The sequence below is a fragment of the Mus musculus genome, chromosome 16 (assembly GCF_000001635.26).
Source record: "Mus musculus strain C57BL/6J chromosome 16, GRCm38.p6 C57BL/6J".
NCBI classification, from domain to species: Eukaryota; Metazoa; Chordata; class Mammalia; order Rodentia; family Muridae; genus Mus; species Mus musculus.
This window is the reverse complement of record NC_000082.6, coordinates 34528681-34551857: the sequence shown is the minus strand read 5'-3', so window position 1 is coordinate 34551857 and position 23177 is coordinate 34528681. Positions and strand designations below refer to the sequence as shown.

The 23177-nt window shown below is 44.7% G+C and overlaps 1 protein-coding gene across 30 annotated transcripts in view; it reads left to right on the top strand.

Annotated features, from left to right (window-relative positions):
- Positions 1-23177, top strand: part of Kalrn (kalirin, RhoGEF kinase) — a 604205-nt gene that overhangs the window by 21420 nt on the left and 559608 nt on the right. For 29 of the 30 annotated variants that reach the window (XR_001781845.2, XR_001781844.2, XR_003951799.1 and 26 more), the window contains exon 1: positions 9668-23177. This exon is cut by the window's right edge and continues 11455 nt beyond it. The exons of the other annotated variant lie outside the window; for it this stretch is intronic. The gene's annotated coding sequence lies outside the window, so the exon portion shown is untranslated. Of the gene's footprint in view, positions 1-9667 lie in introns of those variants that run through there. 30 annotated transcript variants of the gene reach the window in all.

The window sequence follows — 23177 nt, the reverse complement described above, 5'->3', positions numbered from 1 at the left end:
TTTAAAGATTTTTTTTTTCTTTCAAGGAAAAGAGCTCTTCTTTGGATGGCTTCAGAAACTCTAGGTTCTTGAAATTGTATGTCGTTTTCTCTAGAATTCTCCATCTGACCCCAGATATTTTCCCTCCCTCTTAGAGGGAGTTTTAACTTATATTTATTTACTCCTTATGTGCTGCAATATGGAGAGTGGGGCAGATACCTGCTCTGCAGCCTTCTGTTTCCTCTGGATACATAGTCTGTGGTATCTTTTTGAGGCTTTCCCACTCTGGCATTCAGGTGCAAGACCAATGTCCCAGAGCTGGGCAGAGTGAAGAGGTGAGATTGAAGAATCAGAGGCAGGGAGTTCTAGAGTAAGAGACAGACCCAGGACAGCAGAGGCCAGGTGAGTAGCTGCTCAGGAAAGTGAGATGCTTCGTGGCCATTCTAGGAAGGCAGAAAAACATATATTCAACACTCAGGACATTGCAGATGCTGAAGAGGCAGAGAAGAAAACACTGAGTTCCATCCGCCAGGAGCTAGGGATGCCTTGATCATGCCCCGCCCTCTGCATGTGTACATGTCCATTCCAGAGCTGGGAGCCCAGCTGTGACCAGTGGAGCCCATTGAGAGCACCTGGGCAGGTGCAGTTTTGAGGCCATCAGCTGTTCTCCCTGTCCTTAGCTCTGTAGCAAGTCCTCTATTTCTGCTGCTTGTGGGCCTTCGGTCTTTTCTAGTCAGTGAACCTACACGTGTCTAGACTGATTCTCTAAGCCAGCATTTTACTTTGAAAGTTCCAAGTATCCGATTACATTAAGAAACTGAGATGTTGTCTAAATGTTCCATAGAGCACGATCCTTTAGCTGGAGACTTTTTGTATATGTAACTCCCCAAGCTGGGTATGCTAACACAGATACCTGTATGCATACACTTCTCTGTCTCCTAGAGCATGCCACATGTCAGGCCCTCAGCCCTTGGGGCTACTTAAATGCTCAAATTAAACAGATTTCAAATGGAAGGGACCCATTTATCTTTGTACTTTTATTCTGTAGCCAAGGAAGGCCCTTACTGTTTTCTGATCCAAACCCTCTGCTAGTTAAGTTTGTTTTCCCTTCCCAAGCCTGATAATGTTGCAGCCATGTACCTCCCTGCGGTACCAGAGAGCATCTGCTTTGTCTGTGGCTTGACTCAGTACCACAGCTTTCATAGCTTTGACCTGCAATTGGACTTTCCTGAGAATATCTCACTAGTGTCGATTTAGCCCGATCAAATCTGTAAGTTTTCTTCTAGTATCCATCTTAGCATCCCTTGCTCACAGATTTAGCAACTCCTTTAGCCTTTTCCAGTTTGGACCATCCATCTTCTAGGCTGAAGATGGAAACACCCAGGTCTATCACAGTTTCCTCCCGCAAGGATCCAGTTAGTCTGCAGAGTCTAAGTGAGTCCTGTAAATGTGAAGTGAGAGGTGGTCCTTGCTTTGTGTCTGGGGAGAGTCCAGCTCTGGTTGCCCTGCATAGATATTCCCTGACTTGGGTTTAGTATGTGTAGAAAGGGAATAATGTAGTACAGAGGGTTCCAAACTTCCTTTGTTTCTTGGTAACTTTACTTCTTAGTTATTTTCTCCATGTTAGGCCTGTTAGGATGTTAGGTCTAAGCAATGTATTAAATATTATATCTTTATAATCTAGTAGTTAAAAGTAGAAGTACATTCACTGACAGAAAAAGTATTTTCTTAGTATTTTATAAATTAACATTGTATATATTCATGGTTTTACACACACACACACACACACACACACACATACACACACAGCCACACTGAGCTAATCAACAGACTTGCTTACCTAAATTTATTATTTCCAAGTGTACAATGCACTGCTATGAACAGTAGTCATCATGTTGTACAATGAATCTCTCGACTTTATTCTTCCTGGCTAACTGGAAGCTTGTATCTTTTAACCAGCATTTCCCAATCCCCAAAAGACAAGTATTTTAATTTTGTCTTTAACTAACCACAGTTACTTTCTAATGAGATGTGTGTGCCTGTTGGGCACTGCATAACTTCTCAGAAGCTGGGATCAGATTGGATATTTCTCCCTTCATTTCCTGTTCTGCAGTGATTTTTGTGCTGGGATTGCTTTTTATTGTGGTAACTGTCCAAATCCCATTTTCAACGTATGATGTCATCGAAAGGAATGGAGTATGAGTTTAATGTAAAACTGAGAACTAGCTCATGCTAGTAGCTCATGCAATGCCTGAGAGGTGCCAAGCAGTGATGTGCTTCCCTCAAAAACCTAAATCTCCACAATGACCAAGCAAACCCGTCCCCTTGCTGCCTAGGAACTCACAAAACCGTGGTTCACTGGCTGCATCCATGCCTTGGGGAATAGTTAGAGTTAGCTGATGTCTAGTCCTAATGTGTCAGGCTCATGCATAGTGCCTTGTTGGCAGTAAACTCATTTAACTCTTGCAATAACCCCATTCTATAGACAAGAAAACTGAGGTTAAATGAATTGCTCCAGACCCGATAGCATTTAAGGATTACAACTGAGTTTTGAACACAGGCTGTGTGGCACCAGAGTGCCCCTGAGTCACGCTGACTCTTGGTGCCAAGACTCTTGGTGCCATCAGCTCTTGTTCTTAATGAGGGTACTACGGGCAAGTTGACTTTCTAGTTTCAAATAATGCTTTTGTTTGATCCTACATGTGTTTCTAGACAAGGGCATTTACTTTTGATTTCAAAATGAAACAATCTAATTGCAAATGTGACTTTAAGAATAGCACATGGCTACATCTTTTCAAAGTCCAATTGTCATCTTATCATCACAAGTTCCCTGTGAATGTAGTAACCACCCAGCTTCATCGCCTATGAATATCTCATCCATCCAACCTTCTCCACCTCTGCTGGCTGAGCTTGGAGGCAGCTTTGTGGAGAGTTCACACCGTGAACCCACCTGATACCGGGGCAAGGCTGACTTCTACAGCCCAGGTGCTCATTTCAAAGAAATAGGCCATCTTTTTAATACCCGAAGAGCAGTTATTTTACCTACTGAGACTTCTGCTCTATGGGTGAGTAGTGGACCAGCATCACCTGGGAGCTTGTTAGAAACGTACAACCCCAGCCAGGAGCTCTCCCCTGAACCATGCTCTGCATATTCAAAAGAGCCTTAGGCATGAATTTATTTGCACATTAAAAAACTGTTTGAAACATGTGTGTGTTTGTGTGTGAGTGTGAGTGTATTTCCTTGTTTACTTCCATAGACAAAGGACATCCTTGGACTAGAAAATCACTCTGCCTGGGGTCTGTGTGGTTCTCAGCAGGAATTCAGCTCCTCTGAGTTTTAGTCTGTCTTCTCTCACATGAGGAAGTTGAATGATCTCTACGGTCTCCACCAGGTCTTTGGTTATAGTAAAAATCCCTAAGCAGCATAGCTTTATAATAGTTTATTGCTTCTATTTTAAGCCACCTCTGGGCATTTACACATTTTAAACTGTTCTATCCTACACTCAACTGCTAAAATCCATTTTTCCCAGAATGTGACTTAAAACTGCTTGCATCAAAATCACTTAGGGACATTGTTAAAATCCAGGATCCTGGGCTCTAGACTTCCTGAATTAGAGTCTCTGGGGGTGGGTCCTAGAAATCTACATCTTTAACCTCTGTTTGAGGGTATGTATAACACTCAAACTCCTGCTGCTCTCCAAAGCGAAGGTCTCTTATCTGCTTCTTCTTCTCTCTCTCTCCCTCTGTCTCTCCCTCTCCCCTCCCTTTTTCTCCTCCTCCTCCTCCTCCTCCTCCTCCTCCTCCTCCTCCTCCTCCTCCTCCTCCTCCTCCTCCTCCTTATATCATCATCTCCTTCCTTAATGCATTAATAAAATAGTGGCATGGAGACACAGTGGGAGAAAGGAGATTTGGGAAGAGAAAAGTAACTTGAATAGGGGAAACAGTGAATTTTTTAGTAACAGGATTCAGACGCAAGTACCTAGAAAATACTTTTGTCCGTGGGACAGAAGCATTCTGTGAAGAACAAGAGTGAAGTATAGATTTAGGGCTGTCTGATGACTAGGGATGCAGTCACCTTACAGCATTGTCGGGTTTGAAGGAGAAAGAGTTACACTGGAGTGTAAGACGTTTCTGAATGCACTTCAGGAGGGTTCAACACAGACTTCTCAGAGGTAGGGGCAGGAGGAAGAGAAGAGTCAGAGAGACATTCTAGGAGAGCTGGAAGAGGCTGAGGGAGACTCCACATAGTTCTCCCAGAAAGAGGGGAGTATGAAGTGGACCAACAGCCATATGTGGGAAAGCAGTCTTTTCCAAAAGGACGTGGGTCCTGGGAACAAGTGCTCATTGTCTTCTGTGGTACCAGGTCTGTAATTTAAGAGGACAGTACAGAAGCAGAGGGGAGAGCGACAGGACTAGGCTGGGGCCTGGGTGCTGTGGGTACTTTTGCAGGGTTTAGGAACTCTGGGTCAGTTTAAGATTCCCTTCCATAAGGGAGGGGAGAGTATTTGCCCTTGGTGCTCACACAGTACTTACATGGCAGTGCCTATAAAATCACCAGCCGAGGAAGGCAGTGCTGTGGGCGCAATGAGGGAAGAGGGTTGGTAAGGACAAACACATTGTTGGCCAGTTGGCAAACATTGGGAGAAGCAAGCTGGAGGCAAACAGATGTCAGTTTTTTAACAAGATGTTAGGACATTTTGGAAGCAAGAAAGCCTTTCTCTCACAGCCCACTTCCAGGAGGGATTGGTAATTTTCTTCCTCATTTGAACTTTGTCAGCTACTTAACATAATTCAAATACACTGTAGCTATATTGGCAGATGGTCAACTTCTCCAGGGAGCTTGGACTGTAGACGCCGTCAGCCGTCAGGACAATTCAACAAGCATTTTCTAGGGTGTGCCATATGTGTGCATAGCCTTTGGTTACTGAGGGTTGGAAAGGGTTGGGATGCCCTGTCAAGAGGCCCAGTGTAAAAGAGATTGATGGGCATCCAAAGCTCTAATAAAAGGCAGGCTTCCACTGTCTGCTTACATAGACACACATTTTCTGGATGTGTGTTGTTTTCTGGTTAACTTGGTTATCAAAGGCGCTAATGGGAAGCAAATGAGAAAATGCTTTTTAGGCACTGGCCATTAACAGGCCACAGAGGACGCTTTGGGAAGTTCTAGACTCCAGTTCACCTTGACTAACATTTCTGAGTTAAGGATAGAGGGCATATGCACAACATGATTTTAACCTCAGTGAGACCATCATAGGCATCTGTGGAGCAGGTTATTACAGCTCACCCCGATGTGACCTGCCACCGGGCCATCTCTAGATGCTAAGGACACATAAACAGGGACAAACTCAGGAGAGGATTCTGGTTAAGGCTTAAAGATCAAGTACAAGTTTAAATGGCTCATTTTTCTTTTATTCTTTAGGTTATAATATAATTACAGAATTTCCCCCTTTCCCTTCCCTCTACCCACCTCCATACCCCTTCTCACTCTCTTTCAAATTCATGGCCTCTTTTTTCATTAATTGTTGTTATATTCATACATTTAATATGCATATATATACATATGAATTCCTATATATGTGCATATCTATATATGCATATCCATATATATTCTTAAATATAACCTGCTCATTCTGTATAATGTTCCTTGTATGTATGTTTTCAGGACTGATTTTTTGTTTTTTAAATGAGAAGCTGTGATTCCTCTCTGGCAGCCTTTCCGAGGCTGGGCATGTGGTCTCGTTGCTTAGGGGTACATTCGGGATTTTAGCTCTCACCCAGGCTGACTTGGATGGTGCTTTCTGCTCTGTCTCTTTTCTCCATACCTCGCTTCACTGTCTCTCTCCTTCAGAGAAGTCTAAGCAGGAAGGAGAACAGCATGGATGCTGACATGGTTCTCTCAGCCACTGCACACACTGTCTGTCCAGGGCTGGGAGGAAACCTAAAGGCATTGAAAGAGTGTCCCAAGATGGAATCTGGGAGGAGGTGGTCATCGGGGTAGGCTCGGATGGAAGAATGTGGCATGAGATGGTAAGTGCTTTTGCTTTGGGTTCTAGAATTCACTGCTTTGCTCCTGTCCCAGGGAAAGACCCAACTTTGCTTCCAACCAGTAGTAACACTTGGCCATCAGACACAAGAGTGTCCAAGGCAGAAAGATACAGATGAAAATTTGTAGTTCTCCACTTTCTTGGTAAGACCCAGAAATACCAGATTCCTCTCTGTGGGAGAGCTCTATTATCTCCCCTACCTTGAATGTTCACCATGAGCATTGAGCAGCTTACTGTAGCTTTCATGTGCTCATGGCTGTAGTTGGTGGTAGCTACATTGGGAAGTTGTATCTTTTCCAGGAAAAAAAAAATCATTTGGACTAGATTTATACAAGAACTGACAGAAGGAATCAAGGGCTGGAGTAAGAGGCAGGGTCTTTGTTTGCAGATATTTACTGAGAAGACTAAAGCTCAGCAAGAACATATAGTGTAGCAATGATGGCAGTGGCTGCCCCGCATACAATGTAGCAATGATGGCAGTGGCTGCCCTGCTGTCAATAGAGCTTCTGCAGCAACTGGATGCGAGCAGTGGATGAGATCAATCTGGACCTGTTCAAGGGCTTATGGGCAGATCCAGGAAGGGGCCTAGAGGGAGGATGTAGTGAGATAGGTGTGTGTGTGTGTGTGTGTGTGTGTGTGTGTGTGTGTGTGTGTGTACAACAAAGGTCAGCCTGGGAATTGTTCCCCAGGAGCTATCAGCCTTTGTTTTCCAGTCTCTTACTAGCACCCAAGACTCACCAAGGAGGACAGGCTAACTAGCCAGAGAACCTTAGGGATCCATCTCTCTCTGGCTCCCCAGTGCTGTCATTACAGCTGTGTGCCTTCATGCCCATGAGTACTGGGTATCAAACTTAGATCCTCTTGCTTGCACAACTAGCACTTTACTGACTGAGCAGTTTCCCTGGTCTTGGTTTTAAGGCTTTCTACTTTGGTCCTCATCTGTTGTTCCAAGGCCTTCCAGTGGATGAACCATCCCTGCACCGAAAGGCAAGGGAACCTTAGTGTGGTCCATACAAGCAAGCCTCTGGGCAGGAGAGGGATGGAGATGTATCTAAGAGAGGCAGAGAGAGAGAGAGAGATGCAGGAGCAAATAAGAGACATCAACTGAGAGAATAGGAGGCTTTTAGGGAAAAAGGCTTTTCCCAAACTCCCTTTCAATTTCTTCCCCCACGCTAATGTAGGAGCCAGGTGGTCTCTGTCCTCTCCATGAGCAGGAACTGAACACAGCACCGTGTCCTTAGGATGCTCTCCGTGTTAGCTGTTATGAGCAGGCTGGAAGCAGATTTTAAATCCTCCTCAACTGGGAGCTCCAGAAGGAACCAGAAGGAACATTATCTACATCAGTCTATCAGATAAGAAAGCTGAGTTCCCAAGGGGCCAAGTGACCAGCCCCCTTTGTTGGTGGCAGAACTAGAAAGAGGCCATTTATATCCTGTCTCTCAGAAGAAAGTTCCTCCTGTGACCCCAGACATGAAGTTGCCTCGTCCCAGGCTTTCTTCATTTCTTGACCTTGCCTGCTCTTTCCTGCACCTCCCAACGTGTTGAAATTATCTTGATGCCACTGTGGGATCTAAATGTTCACCCTAATCAGGTTATGGAACTGAAATCTCAGTGACAGGTTAGGATGCTCATATCACATGGCTTCTTGACTCAACATCAAATACACAGAAAAGACACCAAAACAAACAAATAACTTAGATTTTTTTTCCCAAGACATGGGGTAAGTTTATATACTTTTAATAGGATGCAAGTGATAGAAAGGACTGCACTCCTGACTTCTGCATTACACACAAGGGTCATATGTCCTGTCTACCTCCGTGCCGTGGCAGCCTAAAATGCTTATGATGATGTAGTCATGGCAACCAGAGCTGACAGGTGCATAAGGAGACACAGTTAGTAGGAGGTGCCTGGTCAGCACATGCTTGCTTTTCCAGAGAGATCAGCATTGAGTTTCATATGTATAATTTGGGCAGAGGACCCGTGAAGGCTGAGTGCATGTCATCAGTGAGCCATCAGGAATGTGGGGGCCCTGCTGGGTTCTTTGCTGCCTGCTTCTCTTCCCTTCAATACATGCGAGATGCTCATGCTTCCTTCCAATGTATGTGACTCTCTTAGCCGTGTCTAACACGTCTCATGACCTCTGTGTGTTCTTTTTGCTTCTATTGTGTTGTTTCTGCTTGTGATTTTTGTTTTCTAAGCAGAGGAATTTGAACAGCCTTTGATAATAGAACAAATAGATTATTCTATGTATTTATGCTGAATGTTTACATTTTCTATTTTACTATTCTGTTCCTTAGGCTTTGAAGATAAAAAAATATGGTGGGGGCACTTTTTTTCCAAATGAAGGTGAAAGGAAGGGGAGAACATGTGACTTTCATCTCAAGTTACCCCTGTTCCCCCACCTTTCTGGATCTCAGAACTGGATGGTTGTGATAGTCTTAGCTTAAAGGCTCTGCACATATGTGACTCCGGAGGCTTGTGCTGTTAGCTCAGCAGGCTAGTAGTGACTTTAAGGAGGTCAAATTGTGGGCCTGGCCATAGGGCCTAGACAGACACACACAGGGAACATGGCATCATTTCCATAGGCCTTGCCTCTTTTAACCCAGGGTGACTATTCTGAAAATCTCTTCTTCAAAGAAGGCAGACGAGTAAAATTTTGATAATTCATCAGATGCCAGTTCTAAGATTGTATAGAATTTAGGCTAAGGACAAACATGGTTTCCTTTCTAAATGTCTATCCTCTGTAGAACTCTCTGAATCTCTTTCTTTGTCTTACAACTAGAGGCCATGGGAGCTGGAGAGACAGTGAGGTGATCAGGAGCACTTGCTGTTCTTCTAAAGGACCAGAGTTCAGTTCCTAGCACCACATAACTGTAGCTCCAGGGGTTTCATGCCCTCTTTTGGCCTCTGCAGGAACTACACACACATGGAATATGAGTATAACTAGAGTATAGTCTATTTGTTTCATTATCAAAGGCCATTCAATTCATCAGCTTAGAAAACAAGAAAGATGAGCAGGAACAACATAGAAGTAAAAAGAACACATGTAGCTCACAAGATATGTTAGACACGGCTAAGAAAAGCAGGGCTCACGTGTGTTGACAGAAAGTGAAGCAGCAAGCAGAGAACCATGTATTTGGGCTCCTGCCTTCCTTTATCACCTGTAACTTGCCTTTCCTGCCAGCTTGTGAGCAGCCCAGAAGCCCAGAAGCAGGCTGCTATGTCAGATTATGACCAAAAGGTTTGTTGACTCACTGATGCCCAGGACACCGATGACAGTCCCCAGTGCACATCAGTCTCCGGGAGGCTTTTCCACTAACTGTGCTGCAGAGTGAGAGTTACCTAGAGAGCCCTGGTACTGTATCCTGTGAGGCAGTGATACTGTGGGTGATGTGAAAGGGCCTCCAGGCTATGCAATGCCTCTGTTGAAAATGTTGATTTTATTTTAGATTATGGGTGCATGTGTATCTCTGTGTGGGTTTGTGCATATGAATGCAGTGTCTGCAGAGGCCAAAAAAAAGTGGGGGATGAATCCCCCGGGGCTACAGTTACATGGTACTGGGAACCGAACTCTGGTCCTTTGGAAAAACGACAAGAACTCTTGATGACCTATCTCTCTTACCAGCTCCCATGGCCTCTGTTTTTTTTTTTTTTTTTTTTTTTTTTTTTACACAAAGAGAATCAGAGAAAATAGGAACATACCTAAAAATCACACAGTTAGGAAGTGACAGATCTGTGTGAGTTTTGAACCAAGCAGTTGTATGTCCTCTTCCATAGTCCATGTTATTTCTGCTGCACCTGCTGGGAAAATAGATTCATGGAAGCCTAGGGGAAGAAGGGATACAGAAGGAAGAGAAAATGTCTGGAAACTGGGGGTCGCCTACTGCTGAGGTCATGTACCCTATTGTGTGTGCTAACATGTGTGTTAACATGTAACAGGGATGGTGAGAATCACCGGTGTTCCCTCTCACTTGCGGGAGGGAACCACATGTGCTTGAGAGAGCGCCTGCTTAGATTGCTAGGTGTCCAAGGTGGAAGTGGGACTATAAACCCAAATATATGGTATAAAATGTGCAAGAGCAACCACTTGTTTGGTTTGGTTTGTTGGCTGAGGGGGATGACATAATAGGACAGCTTTGGTTTAGGAAAATTAATTTCTTTACTAGGGTTGAGTGGGTTGTAGCATGGATGTAGGGTACATTCTATGAAGAATAGTTATCAATGCAGCTAAAACGTAGGGAGAAGGAGCATTTGAGCTTTACTTGGGGGGAGTCGGGGACAGGTTTGCAGGAAAGCTGATGTGGCTTTTGGCTTAAAGGGATGAATTTGGGGAGTGAAGGTGTCCCTGGAGGAGAGACTAGAGACTAGTCTAGCAGACCTGAATTTAGATTTCATGTTGCTTCCAAAAGGAGTGACAACAGCTTATGTACCACAAGATAAAATAGGGAAAAGCAGGTGATGAGGCAGGGATGGATTTGTCCCTGTCAGCGGAGGGTGGGGGGGATTTGCTCTCCCATGCTATAGACGCAGACCACTATATATAGTGGAGGACAGGCAGAAACCATGATGAGGTGGCAGCAGCCGACTCCTGTCCTGTGATAGCAGCAAGAATAGCTGGGCACGCCGTCTGTAGAGCAGGGATGAAGGCTGTAGCAGTGATGGAGTGCTCACAGCCTTACACATGCATGTGTATGCATCTCACCCTTGGGTACCACGGCAGAGTCTTGGGGTTTTCAAGTTCCCTCCTCTGAGCATGAGGCTCTGTGATGCCCAGTAAGAGCTCCGGGAAGCATATGGATGCTTCATTCTCAGGTCCCTGGAGAGCCTGCTGGAGTTCTGTCTTTATTGGCGTGAAAACCATGGCTCAGCATAGACTCCAGAACTCTGCTCCTGCTGGACACGTTGCCTAAATGGCCATTTTGTCTCACCCACAGTCTATTGTCAGCTGTGGACACTTCATGTTGGGAGGAGGGCTTTTGTGACTTTACTCTGTTCTTGATCCCTCTGGCGTCATCCCACCATGAGTGTCTTCACTAACCACCTTCCACACTGCTGGTTTAGGTGCTCTGTGTTTTCCATGCAGCCAGAGAGAGGCTGTCTGTCCTCTTATAGTAGGCGGAGGAAAGTCTTCCCTTGACTCTCAGCACCTATCTGCTTACAGAAGCAACTAGTAAACATGACCTTGGCCTCCCCTTCTTCCTGGATCTTGCCTTGTGTCTCTGTCTCAGTGGGTTTTGGTAGTGTGGAATATTTTGTATTTCTTTGCCCCACTCCTCACCTTTTCTTGGGTGTGCTGATGTCTATCATAGAAAAGTCTCTATTACTATGTAAAAGTTCATATTGAAGACTAGGAAGGCCGCATTTCCATGTGAAATGGGACCGAGAGGGTGGCCCTGTGCCTGGTTAGATGGAGTGGAGGTGGACCATGGTGTTACTTGCTTGGGTTTGCTGGGGTGTTTGATGTGGGTCCAGGTGAGTGGTACCTAATGGGCAACTTCTAATTTCATTGTCCGTTGTAGATGCCAAGCTTCTGGAAAGTCACCCCAAATAAAAGCAGCCATTGACTAAGCGCTTTCCAAATGTCATCTTTAGTCCTCCCGACCGCACTAAAAGTAGTAGTCACTCCATTTATAGCTGAGAAAACAGGCTCAGAGAGGGGAGTTGATTTGCCAGAAGCTGTCAGAGTCTAAGGCTGTCTGGTTCCAAAGCTTGGGCTGTTTTCAAGAGTATTGTCTTGCAACTTATACCTAGGAGAGAGTAGGGACATCAATTCTATGTCTGTATAAGAAGGCAGGGATCTTCGAAATGGCAAGGTGTCTGTCTATTCATGCCTGAAAGGCCACTTAACAATGTCTTCCTTTCTTAGGAGTTGGAGACTTACGGCATATTAAACATATTTTTCCTGCATCAGGTTCCAAATGTCCTTCTCCTGACTAAAGTAGAATGTTCTTCCTTGGGCTAAGACATCAGGGAGTGAGAAAGAAGGTATTGGCCAGGATAAATGTCATGGCAGAGGAACTGTTCCATTTAAAGTAATGACTATCAATTTTCTAAATACAACCCAGGAACACACAGCCTCTTCCTGCAAGTCCCCATAAAGCGAAGACAGCAGCTTAGTGTGCCCTGCTTGCTGGATGCGTTCCGTTCCGATCTGCTCCTGAATCTGTCCCTTCTACCTCTCGTCTGTCTCTCCCCATCCCTCTCCTTGCTCTTCCTTGCATCACACTCTCTCTAACCAATATTTGAAAAGTAGCCTCTTGTCAGTGAAGAGAGTGCCTATGGCCTCACAGCTGAAGGGCTTCCCTGTGTATGTTTATGGACATATTTACATAGTAAATAACTATGAGATAAAGTAGAAGATGGGTCTCCTAGCATTGGGGTAGTGTTCAGAGAGGTTTGATGCAGGTTAACCGCCCTCTCTGGCTCCCACACTGAGATGGAATAGACATGGTCTGTTTTTTTTTTTTAATTAGGAATTTTCTTCATTTACATTTCCAGTGCTATCCCAAAAGTTCCCCATACCCTCCCACCCCACTCCCCTACCCACCCACTCCCACTTCTTGGCCCTGGCGTTCACCTATACTGAGGCATATAAAGTTTGCAAGCATGGTCTGTATTTGACATCCATATCTCCCACATAGATGTGACCCCTGCCAGCCGGGGGCATTCTATAAATGTTAGAAGGAAGGGGCAGGACTTCATTAGTGTGACCTGGGTGTAATGCCAGGGATGCAGTACCGAAATGTGACTGTGATTTAGTAATGTAAAACCTAATTAAGGGCACTGAGCCCAGACTGGGGGACTATCACGTGCTGATTGGCAGGGGCACTTCTGAAAGGAAAGTTAAGGAAACAGAAGCTGGGAATGTCTGTTCAGGCTCTGCCCCAGGCTCCAGATTCTCTGGCAAGCCCAGCCTTATTGTTAGAGTAATTACATCAGCGGTTTGCTACCACTGAGCTGTGTGGACTTCTTTTGCCTTGATTCATACTTAAGAGTTCAACTTCCTGGTGATGGCTTGCTTGGCTTACCTGTGGCATCAGCCTACACTGCGCATGCTGGCCTGAGCACTGCAGGGCCACATGGATGCTGCATTTTGTTGTTGTTGACAATAAGTGCAACTTCTGGCTCATGAAACAGCCTTAGGACCTTGGTTAATTCAAGTCTTATCCAAGGATTGATCTGCCCCTCCAAAACAGTCTAGTTTTAATGTGCATACCCTTTACTTTGGTGGGTAATCAAAGAAAACGTCATTTGTGGAGACTCCTGGGAGCAATTAATGGCACAGTCCTAGGCAATGCTGCAGGCTTCCTACCTGTTGGCAGGCACACTTCACTCAAGAGCATTCACCATGAGGTTGCATTGAAGGGACTTCATAGCTGGCAAAATGATACATGAGTGGATCTAAACAAATACTGCGCAAGAAGGTGGTAAAAAGACAAGTGACTGCCAGTTACATTTTAGACAAAGAAGCCCTTTAAAGGCTGCATTCAGACCGAGAAAAAGCAAGAAAGGAACATATCTCTGTTTAGGAGATGCTAGTACTTAGTCATATTTATTGTCTGCTAGTTTGCACCAGTTACTGCAGCAAGGGTCTCTATGAGGATCCCCACAGTGGACTTCCAGAATGTGTCCTTCAAGCAGATAAACTTAACTATACCCCTGTGATAGTTGGCGATGTGATGTAACACAGAACTCTTTTGTTTCTGTCTTGTCCAACAGGGCATTGACCTCAAACCTAAAAGACAGAGAGACTTCAAGGTCCCATGGCACTAGGGGACAGCGATAGGAAGGAGGTGTGTAGCCATGGTGCTATAGGATAGCTATAGGAAGGAGGTGTGTAGCCTCTAGTTTTGAAGGAATGACTTGGATGAGTAGAGAGTGGGCCAAGGCTGAGAGATTGTTGCATGCCTACTATCGTGTGACAGTCACCCATCTTAGGAGCAGCATAAATTGAATAGGTAATAGGCATAGGTGTCTAGGGAACTTAGAGACAAAGGATGGTATATGTGAGGTCTCAACTCTCTGCTGCATGTAAAGACAGAGAAGCAATAACAACTTATTATAAAGAAATGGGCAAATCTACTCTTTTTGTTGTGTTAGAATCCTTGGTCAATAGCATCATATTGAGTTTCCTGGGAACAGCTTGATGTATAAAATCAGAGTTCCATGACCTGGATGGATGCTGTAGGTGAAGGGAGTAAAGATGGGCTTTACTGATGGATAGTCTCCCTGACAGTTTTCAAGAAGCTTTTGTTGTAGGATTGGCTCCCACTCTCCATGCATAGGTAGCTTCTATGGCTCATGATCACAAGGTGAGGGGACGGAGCCATCTGGAGAGGAGACTTTTGGAAATGTGACTCAGTGGGGAGGCCGTCACACTGAAACCCAGCTGCCTTTCCTATCAGTTCTTAGAGGACAAAGCGACCGTCCTGCCTTTGCTCCAGCCTGGAAGAGGGCAACTTATAGCTCCCATTCTTTGTCCTCCTACACAGCTCAGGGTTTGTTCACATGGTAGCAACCTTGTTTGATCACTAATTAGGCGCAGCGTTTTCCCCACCCTTTTAAAGCTGAGGTCAAATGTGGTCTATATAGTAGATCAGAGCTGGTTGATATGACCCGTAATACCTTTTAAATATATAATTTCTTCCTTTCTTTAATCTCCTTTTTTTATCCCCCCATTTATCATCTCTTGCTGCTTCTGGTCTCAATTACCACAATTTAAAGGTCAATTATCTTTAAAAAATTCATGAATATTAAACTTAAAAAATTTTTATTATAGCACATTGTCAATAATTTCCTAAAAGTACATATGAAGGACTCTCATGGATTCTAATTCACATATGTTTAGTTTTTCAAGAATTTGTGTTGTATAACATGTTTTGCCCTCATAAGCACCATGTTATCAGTTCTCCAAGTCGGTGATACTCAGCCTGTGGAGCTCGACCCCTTAAATTCACCAGACCCTTTCACAGAGTTCTTCTGAGACTACCAGAAAACAGAGGTCCTTACATAATGATCCGTAACAGTAGCAAAATTACAGTTATGAAGTAGCAACAGAAATAATTTTATGATTATTCCATGACATGAAGAAAGGTATTAATGAGTCGCGGCATTAGGAAGGTTGAGAACCACAGCTCTAAGTGGTTCATGTGCTTAGTAGGGCTCCTCTGAGTCCCTTCTCTGTCCGTTTGCCCGGTATGAAGATGAGGCTTCACTGGCTCCCTGTCTTATGAATGAACTGTATGGGCGCACTGCCAATGGCAAGCGTGAGTGACTTGGTAATCAGAGGTTACACATTTTGGGCATCAGCTCTGCAATTTCACCCTTGAATTCCTTCAGGACTCAGGCAGATGCCATATGGTCCTGGTGACTTATTTACAGCTCCCTTGTCAGGCAGGTTCCACTGGTTACAGGCTCAGCACCAGCTTCTCTCTTGCCTGATGTGGAGGGTAAGTCAAGAAGAACCCTTTATTCTCTAGGATATGCCTTGTACCATAGCGTCACCAACTGGCTCTGCCCTACCGTCTCCCTTTGATAGAATAAAAAGATCCCTGTATGGCACTGGACACCCTTAGTTTTATCTTTGGCCTGGTTAATTTCCGGAGTTGTTGTTCCATTTTTACATGCCATTTCTTCCTCCTCTGTCTCTTTGAAATGTCTACCTAGTCACACGGGGATGCTTTCCTCTTTGAGGGTCTGCTATTTTAGGCCTTGGCCTAACCCCATCTATCCTAGAATTCTGTATTTTAAAATAGCCTCCAGGTTACTGTGGACTTATGACATTATCAACATTTCTTTTTTTTTTTTCAATTTCTGCTTTACAACATCTCCATCTGTCTCTCTCTGAACCTTGACATTCGGGTTTAGGGTGCAGCTTGAGAAAGGTCTTGAGGTTAGGAGCAGGACAAGCTGAGGGAAGGAGCATCTTGAATCACCCCCAGAGGTCCTCTGATGATGTGGGGGGTGAGGCGGGGGGATACTGAATATGCTGTCTGGGTTAGGGTGAGTTCAGCTCTGAGGCTTGTCCTCTGGTAAGCTGTGTGTGTACCCTGGATGTCTCAAGCTGCCAGTCCTGAGGTGTGCTTCTCTGTGTGTACCATCATCTACATTCAGGGATCCTTCTAGCACCTCTACCCTCAAAGAGCCACAGAAGGAAGCCTTTGAGCATTCTGGCCCAACATGCTTCATGGATTAGGTCAAAATTCTGCAGGGCCAACTTAGAGAGAGGGGCTTCAGTGGCACAGGAAAAGCCAACTGGAGTCTCAGGGATAATTAGTCTAGATATCTTCTGAGATATCCAGACCGTGTCTGAGTGAGGACCTTGTGAAGCAAGGGCAGTGGGGTTGGGGAAGGGGTGGAGTCCCTTTCCAGGCTGAAGTTGACACCGATCAGAATCGGTTCCTGCTTCTGCAGCAAGTGCCTGCCCAGGGTTGTTAAGCTAATTGTTAAATTAGAGTGGCTGGGGAAACAAATTGCTTCATGATGGGGTTTCTCTGACTGTGCCCAAGGCTGATGTCATCTGGCCTTGCGCCTCCTTGGTGGGGTGTATGTCAGGGAGGGGGAGTGGGCAGGCTTGACACACTTGTGAGCGAATCCTTATCAGTTGTGGCAGAAGCCTGCAGCTCCACTGAGCAGCCTACATGCCCCGTTGTGGAGAATTCACCGTTAGCCCTCTGTACTTTAGTTTCTTGCCCCTCATTCCTGGGCCTTACTTTGCTGGCGTTTTAAATGATCTTCTCCAGGGGCTATGAACACAGATGCCTGTTGGGGACAGACCATAAGTGTACTGATTAAAATGGCCAATAATGGCTGGCCGGCTGGCCAGGTGGTGGTGGTGGTGGTGGTGGTGGTGGTGGTGGTGGTGGTGGTGGTGGTAGCACATGCCTTTAATCTTAGCACTCAGGGGGCAGAGGCATGCACAGGCAGATCTCTGAGTTTGAGGCCAGTCTGGTCTACAGAGTGAGTTCCAGGACACTGAGAAACCCGATCTTGAAAACAAAACAAAAACAACAAAATTAGAGAGAGAGAGAGAGAGAGAGAGAGAGAGAGAGAGAGAGGCGAGGCGAGGCGAGGCGAGGCGAGGCGAGGCGAGGCGAGGCGAGGAGAGGAGAGGAGAGGAGAGGAGAGGAGAGGAGAGGAGAGGAGAGGACTAAATGATGAGCAACCACCTTTAGGAGGGGAGGGGAGGGGTGGGGCACTCTATGCTAAACTAAAGGGTGGTGCCCTACCTGAGAGGAACAGTGGGTTCTAGCTGGTTTCACCTGATGCAGGACATGTAGGAATGTGGGGCCCAGCCAACTGTAGGTGCTTCTGGAAGGGCTGCAGAGACACTCTGTCTTTGTGAAGTGGCCAGGTTTTCAAGTATGGACGCTAATTCTATTAAAGTATATTATTATGCTGATGAAACAGTCTATTTGTGGATGAGTTTGACTTATGCATATCCAAGCTTGCAACTTTTTATTCTGGTCCAAACTCAGATTTTACAGATACAAAACAAAACAAAACAAAACAAAACCGAGATCCAGAGAGACAGAGCTTCTGGTCCAAGGTCAGGAAGTCAGTGAAGGAGAATTCCTTCCTCAGGCCCCTGACTAGGCATTGTCTCTGCTGGCTGTGTTGGCCAGGGGAGCATAGACATGAAATGTTCAGTGACATAATGTCCCCTGCCCCATTCCTGCTTCTCTGCTTTGGTGAGTTGATTGGAGACGGTTAGGGATGCTGAGAAGGGCCCTGAAGATAGAAAGAATGCTTAGGGAGAGGTGGGAATGGGGAAGAGCTGGCTTGAAGCTCCCAAGGATATAATTTATCTGCACGCCCCACTCCTCCCTCCTCTTCTCATGACAAGCTTCCATGTCGTGACACTCAGGAACACACTTTGGGATCACCCTTGATCGTCTCTACCCTTCCCCTGGAATTCCTCACTTCTGAACCCCCTTTCTAGCCCTGCTGCCATGTTCTCTGTTCACGAGTTTCAGGACACAACAATGAGACAATTGCAGTAGGCTTCAAGCCTGACTCCTCTGTCTGCTTTCTTCATTGTTGTCTGATTGATCTTTGTAAGTACAAGTTTGGGTCTCGGCATGTTCTCATTATGTGTGGTAGCAGTGCTTTAACCTAGCGTCCTAGATTCTCAAGTGCTGTGGTGTGGCTGCCCTGTTCATCAGCCTGGCTGCTTGGGCACCCAGCGCTACCAGGTGGAGGCTTGTGATATCTGGGGTAGTTTCCCTGACTTCGCTGAGCTTTTTAACTACTTTGGGAAGCTTTTACATAGGATTGTTTTGAGGAACAAATGTGATTATCTGTGTAAATCACTTGGCATGGCACACACAGTCACTCAACTAAAAGAGCAATTCAGGGACCTTGTAGCTATGACCACCATCATTACCTATCCCATACGTCAACCTCTTGCACATATCTATTGGTAATTTCTGGTTTTCTGTTCTCTAATATACACATTTGTTGTTGTTGCTGTTGTTTTGAGACTGAGTCTCAAACTAACCAACTTCAAATTCTAGGTCTCTGCATTTGACCTTGAACTCCTGGTCCCCTTGGTTCTCCTTTCCAAATCCTGGGATTACACATATGTAACCACCAAGCCCAACTTTGCTCTTGGGCATACTTTGATGCATGGTTGTTTGTGTTCTTGCCTTCATTTTCTTTCTCAGTTTGAGCTCTCTGAGAACGGGATGCAGGTTTGACCTCCCCTGTGCCACCCCGAGCTCTATAGACACTTGGGAAATGCTTGTCAAATGGATGTTGCTCTTGGCGGAATGGTACCATATTGATGATTTATTGATAACGCCTCTCTATAAGAGAGAGTCTCACTGGAGCTGGAGAGAGGACTCAGAGTTTAAGAGCACTATTCTTCTAGAGGACCTGGATTTGATCCCTACTTTCACATGGTGACTTACAACTGTAATTCCAGTTACAGAGGCTCTGATGTCCCATCTGCTCTGGCTTCTGTGGGTACTAAGCATGCACACAGTACACAGACATACAGGCAGACAAAATGCTTATACACATAAAAAATAGTTTCATGAATATGGGGGACTATTGTATTTGGGGACGCAGTTCAGGCCTTTGGATGCTGCATTGTAAGAGGGAAATGAAGTGTTTGTGGTAGAGTGGTGTTAGTTAGGGCAGATGCAGAAGTGTGACACGGGAGGTACAGAGTGTATGCCTGACACTTTGCGGAGGAACTGAACATGCTCTTAATAGCTCAAGGGCTCCTGGCAGAAGGACTGTTTGACCTGAGACTAGAACAGTCAATAGCACCTTGACTCAAGACCATGATTAACCATGATGTAACTGCTTTAAATGCTGGTTCAACAAATATTATTTATTTCTGTCCACTTACAAGCCCTATTCAAAATACTTCACGAATACCAGATTTGTCTGTCTCTGGTTGCCACTTGGACTAGGACTGTTGATTGTATGCAGAGTTTAAATGACATCACAGCAGAGAGCCAAGGCTAGAGTGGGGTAAAGCAGGGGCTTTATTCCTTTCTTTGGGGCTGGGGTAGGGAAGAATTCTCGTGTGCTTAGAAAATGGTAATGATGTACTTTCATGCTATCCGGGTGAGGTCCACTGTTTTTGTATGTTTCCTGCTTATTTTGTAGCTTCAGCTGTGGAGATGCTGGGCATGGGAGCTGGAAGCAGGAAATGGCCAGAATGCTTCTCTGACCATCCTGAAGGTTCTTTTCTTTGGGTCTGGCTGAAAGATTATGGTAATGGATGTGATGTGCAGCTGCAGAGGAAGCAAGGATTTTTTTTTTTTAAATCAAGAGGAATTCAGAGATCAAGAAGAACATGCAAAACCTAGGCGTGATGGTGTGTGCTGTAATCCTGGCACTTGGAAGGCTGAGGCAGGATATTCTCCAGAGTCTGAGACCAGCCTGGTTATAGAGTAAATTCTAGGTCAACCTAGGCTTACAAAGACTGTCTCAAAAAAAAAAAAAAGTATTGTTGTATACTGTTAGACATGTTTTTTAGTTATGCTTGCTTGTTCTTTTGAAGGAAGCTACTTTGGGACTTGTGTTCTCCCACACCCCCTTTTTTAACTGTTGGAAACTGTGCTCATTTATTTTTTGACCACACCTAACATATAGAACCCAGCGTCCAAGGCATCTGCTGCCACCTGCTGGCAGAGAATACCACTAGAGGGATTTGGAATCAAATGGGTACATACATTGAAAACCAATTCTGTCTCTGAATGGATCACAGAATATTAGAAATGTTAGAGATCTTTAAAAATTGTCTGGATTTATCTGGAATGAAACCAACATGCTTTTTTTTTAAAAAAAGTTCTCTTACTCTAATATTTACAATGATAGGAAACTCATGATTTCCCACTATTTTGTTACCATTCGTTCTTTCAGTTAAAATGCTTCTTTATTTGTAGATGCATATGTATCTCTCTGTATATGTGTATGTGTATACACACACACACACACATATAAATTTTGAAGGAAAATACCATTTTTATTTATTTGTTCTAGCATTTGCCTCTGGAAATTTCCATAATAAGTTAACTGCCTTAAAAAGGTTTACTGTGGCTTATCTCCATAGCCCTTCAAATATCTGAAGGGACCTGGTTGTACCCGCAGTCGTGTCTCGAGGTTAAACAGTGGCAGTGCTGTCAGTCAGGACAATGTCAAGCTTTCCAAATTCCTCATAGCCATTTGTTTCGTGATGTCGTACTGTTGGTGTCCCCACCTAATTGCATTGCTGAGATTGGCCCCAGCTCAGCTCTCCAGGTGTCATCAGTGTAGTGACACTCTGGTATTCAGGGTCTGTCCAGACTTCTGGGACACTCTCTGTACCATGAGGTAGCACTTTTGCTAGATTTCCATAGTGCTAAACTTTTGAATAATGGAAAGCCAATGAATTTGTATAATCTCCTATATTTTTAACTTTCCCCCTTTGGATAAAAGCAAGACTTGGAAAAATTGTAATTATACAATTACCAAAATGACTACATTCTGAATTTTAGATATTACTAGCAATGCCATAGTTCTCTCGCAGCGAATGGCCACCGAGGCTCTGTCTGGGAATAGGCTTCCGGTGATGGGGAAACCCTGTGGGCGTCACTGTGTATTTGTATATGGCTTATGCCTACCAGTCTGAGGTTACCATATCATGCTTTATATATCAACTTTTCTTCCTGAAACATGCTCTGAAAATATTCTGTGCGGTTATAGTTTTCTTGGTGTAAATATTCCACAATTGCTTCGGCAAGTCTAACATTGCATCCTCGAAGCCATCCTGCTCCTGAGAATGTTTGTCAGCCAGCGTGCGTGCGTCTTGTGTACAGTGTTTCACTAAGGTAGATGCAGAAGGTGAGAATGGCTTTCAGAGTGATGTGTGCGTCGCTTTAAAGGGTAGATCGCCAGACACAGAGTTTGCCCCTGTTGATTTTGTTCAGGTGTTCAGATTTGCCGAGAGTCTTATATCTTTGCCCGGTCATTTGTTATAGTATTGAGTCCACTATACCAGGTTTGTATTATCTGTCCATATTATAGGCATAATCTTTATCTGAGGAAATAACATTTTTAAAGAAGCTAAAGAAACACTTGAGGGGGCAGTGCTGTGGTATCTGTGGCCACCACCAGAGAGCCCTGTTCCACACAAAGTGTTTCTCGTAATAAAAGCCCTTGGGTCTTTTGCAATCATTTGCAGCGACTCCTCACAACTGTACCCATACTCAATTATCTACAAGAATATTTTGGAGGACATTTGCCATGGGCTTAGCAGAGATCCAGATACATGTTCTGCAGTATTCTCCTGTCCACTGTCGTCATGGAGTGAAGTCAGAACAGCACACATTGCCTTAGGGTGAGTGTCATTCAAAGTAGATCCTGGGTAACTATTCAATGAGCAGTGTGTTTATATACTTCCATGTACTTCCGTATAAGAATACACTCAGTCCCAAAGATACCAGAAGGAAATAGCTGTCTATTTTTGACTATTCTTCTCACCCATGTACTTCTTGTCTACTGTCTCCAAAGGAAGCTGGTGGCTGAGATATGGCTGGCTTCCTGATACACTCAAAGTTCTTGTTTCCAATGTCCAAATGCTGATACTACACCCAGGTATATTAGACTATTCACACAGACACACAGGCTGGCATTCATATGTTTGTGCAATGACATATAGTCATCCTCAAATGCTCCCACCATCTGAAAGAGGAAATAGGGTGTTCACTCAGCCACAGGCCTTGCTGGGTTACTCTGCATTACCTAGCAGAGGAGAGGGGATGATGGGCAGTACCCAGATCACTTTTGTCCATTGTCGGAACTTGTTACAATGTTCCGGACTGTCTTCAAACTCATCTGATGGTAGAACCTGAGTCCAGCAGGGTGATGTGCCCCATAGTTCCCATGCTCCCTAGGTTGTGTACCTCTACCCTTCTGGAAGTTGCCACACCTGGACTTCCACTGAAGAAAAGATAGAGTGTTCCTTTACTTTTAGGACAACTAAGATGGAAAACATAACTTTGAGTATCTATTGAAGGAAAAAGTTACTTCAGTTTTTCTGTTACTGGAAGTTAAGTTGCCTTTTTCCTTAACTGGGCTTAGGAAGTGTTTGGTGGCGTCTTGGCCAGGTATCCAGCTATTTAGGATTCCACAAGTGGTCTTATTTGGAGTGGAGTGGTGTCTGTTCTGTTTCAAAGGAGAAAAACAAAAGAAACAAGATTTAAAAACGGAGCAAAACCCAAACAGACAAAATTTCTTGCTATTTCTTTTTACTTAATTTAAACAAAATAAATAAAAAGAAAGCAAAGCCAAACAACTAGTAAACAAACCTAAACCTAAAAACAGGTAAGGCTTGCAAAATGGAAGAAGTGACACAGATGTGAACTGTTGTCCCTTTGCACTCTGCAGTGTCCTTCCTGAGCAGTGCATTATGGGAAGCCCTTGGTATGATGGCAGGCAATAGTGGGTGGGATGGAAGAGATTCAGTTTCTGCGTTGTTCACAGTCTGACAATCTGCAGAACTAGCCAGAGTTTCTCTTGGATAAGCTGGGCCCGTACTTGATAAATCACCTTATAAGGAAAAGGCCACCCTTTCTAACCCTCTCCTCCTTTCCCCCTCCCCCCTCAAACGTAGGGATGGCGAACAGAGTCAAGGTTTCAACTGCTTAGTTCAAGTTA